Genomic DNA, 10623 nt, shown 5'->3' with positions numbered 1-10623 from the left:
GCAAAAAAAAATAATTTTATAGCATCTTAAGACCTCATTGCAAGTCTCTGAGATCTAACAGTGAGATAATCTATTGCGAACTTGGATTTGAGACAGTGCCCTCTTGAAGCTTTCATCAAGATGAAAGATTCTCTAGGAAGTGGCACCCTTCATGGATGAGGACTTTCAGGGTACAAAATAAAATTAGTCCTTATCTCTTAATTATTTTTAAAGATATTTTTTCCAAATTTTTTATTGAAAGGCAAAGTTAGAGAGAGAAAGAAAGAGAGAGAGAGAGAGAGAGAGCTATTTCATTCACTGTTTGACTCCCCAAATAATCGCTGCAATGTCCAGGGCTGGGCCAGGTGGAAGCTAGGAGTCAGGAGCTTCTTCTGGGTCTCCCATGTAGATGGCAGGGCCCAAGCACTTAGGCCATCTTCAGTTGCTTTCCCAGGCACAGTAGCAGGGATAGGAAGTGGAGCAGCCAAGTCTTAAACTGGGACCTATATGGGGTGCCTGGAGTCACGGCATAGGCTTAACCTGCTATGCCTCAAAGCCAGCCCTGATCTCTTCAGTATTTCTTAGTAGAACATTGATCAAATGCACAAAATCATATAACAATTTTCAGGATGATGATGAAATCAAAGAGTATGGTGTAAATTCTTAATTAATACTTCATAAATAACTTCTATAAATAAAGTTCTTAAAATAACTTTAGAATGTATCTTAAGGTCTATGAAGTATATGTAAAGTGTGTAAAGTGTTTGTCTCAGAGCAACCTCACAAAGGACCCAAAATAGAGTAGTACTTGTTTAAAAGAGATTTGTGTATGACACTTTTTATGGAATATATAGAATAGATTTCATTAGATAAGTTAATTATTCAGGGGTAATTTTCTACAGTTTTAAATAAGGAATAGAGGTAGTATAATGAAATGAGGACTTTGGATCATCAAAAATCAATAGACAAGAACTAAGCAGAGAAGGCTACTCAGATGTAAATAACATTCAGCAGATCCATTTCTTATGGAAAAAGAAGCATGACCCAGAAAACAAAAGGATGAGCTCACATGGTGGACCTGAAAAGAACAGGTAACCATTCCAAGGGGTTAGGAGTGGCACTAATAAACAAATTGATGACAAGTGTGTGAGTGGATTTCAGAACTTATATGGACCAGTGACTGTCACATGTTTACTGCTTCCCACCTTGTTGAATAAAGGTGTCTATAAACAACTCTGTACTTTCTCACTATTGTATGTTTGAATTGTGTGTGAGATAGGGGAACAAAATTGATTTAGTCCAATGGTCTTCAGATTGAGAGATTCTGTAACAGAGAAGTTTCACCCAAGGAAATTTTTCTGCCCTTGGACATGGTTTAGATAATGACATCCTTTGAGCTTGAGCCAAGTGCTGTAATGAGATGACACATTTGTATATGAGAAAAATCTAAATAATTTGTGTCTGGAGGGCAGATTCTGGCAGACGGTAATTGCTGAAATTTACTTGACACTCCTCCTTGGTAGCTGGGGTTATGATCCATTCCTTTGAATCTAGGCTGTCAAATGTCAGCTTTGACTAATAGCATATGATGAAGTGATCCTATGTCCCTTCCAGGTCATAGCTTTTAAGAGAACTGACAGTTTTCTATTTCCTCTTCTAGTAGTTTCAAGTTTCATGAAAGACCTCTGGCTAACCTGAAGCCTCCATAGTTATGTTAGCCCCATACAACCTGAAAGAGATAGAGACAGAGAGACACACAGAGAGAGAGACGCCTCTAGAGTTTTAGGCTTTAATTGTTTGACTCATTATAACTAAGTCTCAGGCATTATGAAGAGGAAAAAGCCTTAGCCACTATGCATATTCTGAATTCTTGATTCAGGGTATTGAGATAAAATACTAAATTGCCTTAGCTAATAAATATAATGACAGTTTTCTACAAATCAATACATAAACTTGAGTCCTAATTGTGCTTTTTTAAAAGATTTATTTCATGTGTTTGATAAGTAAAGTTACAGAGAAAGATAAGGAGAGACATAAAGAGATATCTTCTATCCTCTGGCTCATTCTGCAAATGGCCACAACAGTCAGGGCTGAAACTAGGATCCGGGAGCTTCATTTGAGTCTCCTGCATGAGTGCAGGGGCCCAAGCACTTGGGCTATCTTAGCAGGAAACTGGACAGGTAGTGGAGCAGCCAGGACACAAAGTGGTGCCCATACAGACTGCTAGGGTCATGGACAATGGCTTAACCACCAATGCCACAGTGCCTGGATCCAAATCTTACTTCTAATTTGAACAGTAAGTTCCCTTCATTAAATCTCTTAAGATCCTAGTATAATTCCTTTTTCTTATGCTGAATCCTAACTAATAGAACTTCTCAGATCTTCTCACACCAGAAATAAAATTACCTAAGTAACAATGATTTTAAGGGCTACAAGTGTTATTTTATGCATTGCTTGACCATCACTAGAACATTTCTGCCTTGGGTTGAATTGTGCCATTCCCATATGCTAATGTGACTGAAATCTCAAATACCTAGTATCTCAGAATGTGAATATATCTGAAGATAAGGTCTTGAAAGAGGTTATTAAGGTAAAACTGAAATTATACTACTCTAGTATCCACTCAAATCTAATAAGACTTATGCCCTTTTAAGAGGAAATTGGAAAAGAGACATACACAGAGAAAAATCACTTAATCCTCTGTCTGTGGTATTTGTTATGGTAGCTCCAGCAAACTAATATAGTTTATTTGTCCAGAAATATACATGGGCATGCACTATTCTACAATATTTCACATTGTTTATTTTGAAGCAAATCTAATTAGTTCAGGATCTAGTTTCCATCTGTTAATTATCTGAAGTTCCACCTCTTCCTTAGAAGTATCGATGTATACATGTATGTGTCAGTTTTCTATTTGTCTATCATCTATCTATACATATATATGGGTATAACGTGTACCTCTATCATATGTGTATAAGAGGGTAATTGAAAAACTGTGGAGAAATGGAATTAAAGCTACAAACTTAGGACAGGATTTAGTCTAGTAGTTAATACACAACATCCCTTTTTGGGGTACCTGAGTAATTACTGTCAATGAATCTTGAACTCCAGCTTCCTGCCAACGCATACTGGGAGAGGCAACAGAGATGATTCATGTAATTGGGTTCTTGCCATTTACATGGGAGACTTGGCATTCCTGGCTGCTGCCTTTGATGTGGCCCGTTCCTGCCCAAAGAGGGCATTTGAGGAGTGAATCAGTGCCTCTCTCCGTATCTCTTTTTTATGTCTATCTCTCTCTTCAATTTTATGCCTTTTAAAATATTTCCTGCTTTTCTGTAGCTCTTCTTTCTGTCTTAATTTTTTTAAGATTGATTTGATTTATGTAAATGGCATAGTCTGAGAGAAAGGAAGAGACGTAGAACAGAACAGAGCTTCCATCCACTGGTTCACTCCTAAATTGTAACAATGACTGGGGCTAGGTAAGGTAGAAGCCAGGAACACACAAGTCCATTCAGATCTCCCTTATGGGTGACAGGAGCTCAAGTACTTGGGTCTTCTACTGCTTTCTTAGGCACATTAGCAGGGATCTGGATCAGAAATGAAGTAGCTGGGACACAGACAGGCATTTCCAATGTGATGCCGGCATCTAAAGCGGTGGTTTAACCTTGCTACACCAGAACACCAACCACACCACTCATTTTTTTTTTCTTACATATGAGGTTATTTTGGTGCAAACACCACTTTTTTGGAATAAAAACGTCTTCCCAAAATAGATGGAAAATACTTATTATGAAAAAAAGCTACATATAGATGTTAAAGATTTCCTTGCAAGTCTTTAATTTCATTTTTCCATGAACTTCATGAAGTACCTTGGCTTATTTCGTCTCTGTGTACATACCATTCCACTTGCTTGAGTCAAAATTTGGTGAGAAGGAGTGCCTATTTCTCACTGTTCTTGTAGATACCAATCTTGTAGATACTGACCCTGCTTTTTCTTTTCCAAGTAATTTTGAAGCCAGGAAAGTCAACTTCCTCTCTTGCAAGTTAAAACCCAATAATTTATGTTAATGCTTCAGAGCAGAGGATCTATGAGCCACCTGAGGCTAAGCCTCACAGAAACCAATGAAGATATTACCATGACAGGTCTGGGGTGGACTCCATATTTGTGTTCACTAACCTGTCCATACACCCCTTTTCCTGGGAAAGAACCTGGAGTGATGGTGCACTTGGGGTAATGTGATGTGTGCAAAACAACAGGAATAGATCAGTACATTCTCTTCTAGCTTTACCAAGCTTCTAATTGTATTAAAATTAAAAATTTAAGTTTCTTAACTTGACTGACTTAACTATCTACTTTGAATAATACAGGACCACAACTATACATTTAAGAATAAACAAAAGAGATATTTTGTTACAAAAATGACTTGACACCATCTTCATGAATTAATGATGGAATGAATAGAAGATAAAAAGTCAACTTTAACTTTTCTGTGGTACCTAGAGAAGCCCACAAATACTTGATAATATTTCAGTGGGAATCTCATTGTAAAAATAAATAAATGTGACAACTAATAGAGTATCTTAAAAGTAATATTTAGAAGTGAAAATGAGACTTAGACATGCTGTGATTTTGAATAGCCCTTGTCTCAACTGTTGAGGAACCGTGCTTCTATTTTCTTTATTTTTTCCATACTATTAGTTGAACTCTTTACTTAGCATAGGGTTAATCTCATGTGTATAACATTAACTGAAAATAGATCTTTGTAAAAAATGAAAATGGGACCAGGAGAAGGTGTAGGAAGAAGGGTGGGAGGGAAGGTAGGGTGGGAAGAATCACTATGTTCCTAAGTATGTATATATGAAATGCATGAAGTTTGTGTACCTTAAATAAAAGGTTTCTTGGTAAACAAAAAAAAAATATTTTAAAAAACAAAACCCAACATTGTACACAAATGACATGACTATAAAGAATGCATACCATGAAATAAGGACATCTCATTACTGTGTGGCACAATTTTTGCATAAAAGGCATTTATAATACAATAAATTAGAATATTAGATATTAGACATAAAGTCACATTATGATGTGACTATGATGTGTCTATGGACAAATACAGGATTTGTGTACATAAGTTTTACAGATACACTTAGGTTTGAAAATAAGCTTCTTACTACCATAACCATATTTTTGAGGAATAAAAATAGAAGTAAAAATTTTGTAGAAGAAAGTCTAAAACATAAATAAAAAAAATAAATGAAACAGAAATTGTATTAGCCTGGCACACTTATTTACCTCTCACATAACTGAGTCAATTCCCACTTAATATGAACTCTCCATTCACTGTAATGAAATTCTATAGCAATAAAATCCCATTTTGGGGAGACAGTGCTATTATTCTAGCCTCTAAAGTTGAAAGAGACATGATATTGCATTTTAGCAATTTTTAGCATATTCTTATCCACTGTCAGGGAAATAGATTTGAATTACTTTTGTTATTCACTAGTTTAAAATTATAAAGAACTTTTAATTTGAGCAGATAAAGCAATGCTAGAAATAAACCTTATTTGAGAAAAATAATGTATTTTCTCTGATTTACTAAACATTTGTGTTATATAATTTTATATGGATAATTACATAAATATTTTATAAATATTTAAAAATTACTGTAGAGGACTAGGTTTTTAAATGTGTTATATTTTTCTACACACTCTATTAAGTAGAGGCAAAGCAATAGCAGAAAAGAGAATAAAAAGAAAAAGAGGAGAACCAAGGTAAAAAAAGCTTTCTCAAACTCTAAAAATGATAGACTTGTATACAATTTAGGCTAATAATCATGACATTTTATCAAAATTCATATGTTTTATCTTTTTGATATGCCACTTTTTTAAAGCAAAGCATATTATTAAAATCAGTTAGTTACAAAAGGAAATAATTTTCATGTTTTACAAATTTTGATGTTCTCTTCACTGATTTTCTTTTTTTTTTTTTTGACAGGCAGAGTGGACAGTGAGAGAGAGAGAGAGACGGAGAGAAAGGTCTTCCTTCCATTGGTTCACCCCCTCCAAGTGGCTGCGACGTCCGGCTGGCGCGCTGCGCCGATCTGAAGCCAGGAGCCAGGAGCTTCCTCCTGGTCTTCCATGCGGGTGCAGGGCTCAAAGACTTGGGCCATCCTCCACTGTCTTCCCAGGGCCACAGCAGAGAGCTGGACTGGAAGAGGAGCATCTGGGACAGAACCAGTGCCCCAACCGGGACTAGAATCCAGGGTGCTGGCGCCGCAGGCGGAGGATTAGCCTAATGATCCACAGCGCCGGCCTCTCTTCATTGATTTAAATGATTTAACTCTCCTGGACTGTACCTACTGAGAAATCTAAGTGGAGTTGATAAGAAAATACTTACAATGTCTTCTACTTTGCATGAATTGAACTGCTTGATCTTTGAGCGAGTTCACAGGATGCTTGATAGGTATGCTCATATAAAGGACTACATTCTACTACAACCCTCACTTTTACAAACACTCACCTATTAAATGGCATTTAAAAGTGTTGCTTCATTTTTTTCTAACAACTTTAGGTTGTTTTTTCAGGCGTTATAAGTTAACCTTCACAGAAGTTTTCCATGTCAAAGTCATCACTTCATTCTATTCTACAGTGACAGTTCATGTTTCCTTCTGTTTTTATATTTCTCTTATTATTTCAACAATGATTAGGTAAAGTAAGAGTAATACCCCTGTACTCAAGGGAGTTAATCTTGCCTTATTTTTTTTCCTGTTAACTTGCACCTGTGACATATAAAATGAATAGATTTTTCTATATGCAGCCTTGCTCAATTGGGTTATGGAAAACAGACACATGACTTGAAGCATCCGTTGTAGACATTATCCTTGAAAAGACTGCGTACATAGTCTACTGAAATCATTCTCAGTTCTCTTTTAGAAATAAAATGCTTATGTCATCCCTGTATCTATTTAGTGGCTTTTTATCCTTCAACTTTCTCATCTTTCAAGTTTCAGGCTTTAGAACATGAATCATTCACTGTAGGAAAAAGGCAAGTGAGGATGTTTAACTGTTCTAAGCTATTATTCTTTTAATATGTTCCACTGTGGGAACACAGGCTTTCCCTGTTTCTAATAAGAAGGAAATTCCCTTTTGTCATATCTTCTTTTATCTTTTATTTTAAACTTTATTAAAAACTCCATAAAGCAGGTCAGGTTTGGTTGTTCATATGCAAAAGTTTCTTCAGTTTCAAGATCATCTTCTTATTCTTCCTCAAAGACTCTCTCCCAAGATGAGTAGTGACTCTTTCTCTTCTGGTTTTTGTTGTCTGACTTTTAATTCCCCTTAAAGCAGATGAATGACACAGGCAGCATGGAAACAGGAATATACAGAAGAATGAAAGATAAGAGCCCATTAATACCTTTTGAAATATGTAAGCTCTGTTATACACATAGAAAATTCTTCTTTCATTAAGCTATTCTTATTGTACAAACATTGACATTGACATATTGTGATGAGGTAAATGGACTAATGTGTAGGTAGCTAGGTCAGATCCTGAAAGGGAAGTCTCTTGAAGAAGGTTCAAAATGCTTGCTTCTCCCCAAAATCCACCTTTAGCAATATAAAAGTGCTGAATCCCATTTGAGTTTCCAGTTTTATCATAAGAATAGCAAGGAAATAGTGATTCTACCCTTCTGAGTTTCTGTTTATCTTGAAAATAGAATGAAGTTACCAATCACGCTTTTCTGATGTCTTTTTGTTTTATCTTGAATAAGCTAGACAGGATACACAGGATTACAAATTATACTTTTGATGAGTTTTGTCCCTACCCTCTTATTGATTGTTAGCTGCTGCTTTCTGCCCCCTACCACCAAAAATATGCTTGGAAGACTCTAGTTCCACTGGTGTCTCAGGTCTGCCTCTCTGGGAGTCCCCGTCCTAGAGGCTGTGGCTATGGCAAAAGGGTTCTGACTTAAATAAATCTTACTTTGCTCACTGCCTTGTCCCAGTGGCAATTCTTTTTTTCAGGAGAGACAAGAACTGAGCCTTTCTTCACCACTGTTTTACTTGTAACCACATGGCCCGGTGCATTTGAATTTCCACTGTTCTTAACATTCAAATGAGCTTTGTTAAACCATCAGCCTAAGATATCAACATACTGCTTGTTTTCTTTTTTAAACATTTATTTATTTGAAAAGCTGACTCTTCCATTTGCTGGTTTATTCTCCAAATGGTTGCAATGGCCATAGCTGGGCTGATCTAAACTCAGGAGGTCTTCAGGGTTTCCAACTGGGGTGCAAAGTGCCAAGTACTTTGACCATCCTCTGCTGCTTTCCCAGGTGCATTAGCAGGGAGATGGATTGGAAGTGGAACTGCTAGGATTTGAATAAGCACCCATCTGGGAAGCTGGTGCTGTAGATGATGGCTTTACCCACTATGGCAGAGCACTGGCCCCCAGTTGTGCTTGTTTTGAGGACTCATATAATCCTTTACTACCTGGATTGACAACATTTCTACCTACTGCTTGATTTCTTAGCATAAAGTCTACCTACTATTCCTAAAGTCATGCAAACATTCTCACTCCATGCTTTATTACTGAAAAATTAAATACTTCTCACTTCTTACTGTGAACAAGATTAAATTGCATCATCCAAGGGATATCTAGAAATATTATTACATCTCTTATAATAACTTCAGGTTTTGAATGGAGGAAAATTTAGCAAGGAGCTTTGCTTTGCCTGGGAACAAGATCAGGATTAGATAATCTACTTAAGAACAGCTTTCAAATCCCTTTAGATTATTGGTTAATTAACACTAAAAAGAATTCAGCATGCTACCAACTTTGCATAGCCATGGCTTCAATTATAAGTCAGAGAAAAGTTCTTGTAGGCCAGCAAATTATAAGCTATTAAAAATAAAAAGGAAAAATCACATGCTGTGTTTTATTCTTGGTTATACTCCTACCTGAATTCCTCTGTTGCTTATTTCTATGTAATCACAGCGTTTTAATGACTAATAACAAAATTCTGTTTTATTTTTCTCTTATATGATTAGAAGCTGGCAAGGGTAATCTTTTATAAGAAAAATAAATCTACATTTTAGAAGCAATATAAGGATGTTTCATGAACAATTCTAATTCTCAATCATTTTCATTTTGTTTTTATTTATTTGAAAGACAGAGAGACAGGGATATATACATACACACACACACACAGAGAGGGAGCAGGGAAGGAAAGAGAGATTGAAGGGAGGGGAGGGAGAGATATTTCCCATTTGCTGCTTCACTCCCCCAGTGTTCACAAATAGCCTAGACTGAGACAAACCAAAGCTCACAATAAGGAACACAACCCAGGTCTCCCACATGGATGGCAGGAATCGATGCACTTGATTTATCATCAGGAATCAAGAGACAAACTGAGACCTCAACCCATTCTAATACAAAATGTGAGTACCCCAAGTGGCATCTTAACTTTTATGGTAAGCATCTGCTCCCTCAATGGTCTTTAGGTATACAATTATGAAAAAACAAAATTCATAGTTAGAAAAGTAGAGTAATTACAATTGAAACTATGAATTCATTTAATTGCAAATTATACTTATGGTTTCCCGTTAAACATTTACATTTTTAATTATGCATACTTTTGTAATTAAACAAAGTATTTCTATTCAATTAAAACGTGAATAAATCTTAAGCAGGAAATTACATTTGTAGGTTTGTTTGTATAATAAGTAATTCAAAATCCAAAAATTCTTGTAAATTTCTCAACTGCCTAACTGTAAAATAGGAAATTTGGAAGACCATGTTTATGTATATAGCTTGTAGATCTGAAGCTTTTTCTACCTGTGACAAATGTCCAGATAGAGTATTGTAATTAAAAGGGTCCGCCACCTTAGGTGCCACCAAAGGTGTTTGTTATTTATGGTAGCCAGATGGTATACCATCTGCTAAAAGCGATTTATTGTCTGAGGGATATTTAATGACATGTCACATTTCATATGCAGTTAAATGTATTGTGCTTTAGACACTTGGTTTTTATTAGGGTGGCTTTTCTAACTTAGACAGTTCAGTGTTAACGATTTTTGCAGTCCTGCAAATATACAGGGCATATAACAAGACACCAATGCCCAGACCCATTAGGATTTTAATTCACACTGTAAATCTCAATGTTCTTAAAAACTATGTATTACAGTATCAGTAATGCAATTGTGCACAACTTGTATGTAATAAACAGCAAAAGGTATAGGTGAAATTTCTTCCTTTCTAAAAGTGTTTTTAAGTGTTACAAAAGAACGTAAAGGGGACATTCATTGTGGCACAGTGGCTTTAAGCCACTGCTTACAACAACCACATTCTGTAGCAGAGTGCCAGTTTGTGTTCCAGTTTGTTCCGGTTATCCTGCTTCCAATCCAGTTTCCTGCTAATGCATATCCTGGGTGGCAGCTGATGATGATTCAAATGCTTAGAACCTACCACCCAAATGGGAGACCTGGAGAGTTTCAGTTTCCTGGTTTTTCCTGGTCCAGCCTCAGCTGTCATGGGCATTTGATCTGAAGTAGAATGTTAACCACACATATTGAAAACATCATCATTCTTTCAAATACCAATCCTTCATCCCCTAGCACAAACATCCCACTTGCTGGCAGATGGGA

The 10623-nt window shown here is 36.3% G+C and overlaps 1 pseudogene; it reads left to right on the top strand.

Annotated features, from left to right (window-relative positions):
* The first annotated feature begins 1048 nt into the window (after positions 1 to 1048).
* The window catches only part of LOC133750602 (protein MIX23-like), a 35471-nt pseudogene continuing 25896 nt past the window's right edge, over positions 1049 to 10623 (top strand).

Source organism: Lepus europaeus, chromosome 2 (genome assembly GCF_033115175.1).
Source record: "Lepus europaeus isolate LE1 chromosome 2, mLepTim1.pri, whole genome shotgun sequence".
NCBI classification, from domain to species: Eukaryota; Metazoa; Chordata; class Mammalia; order Lagomorpha; family Leporidae; genus Lepus; species Lepus europaeus.
The sequence above is the reverse complement of the archived record's forward strand: the minus strand, read 5'-3'. Positions and strand labels throughout refer to the sequence as shown.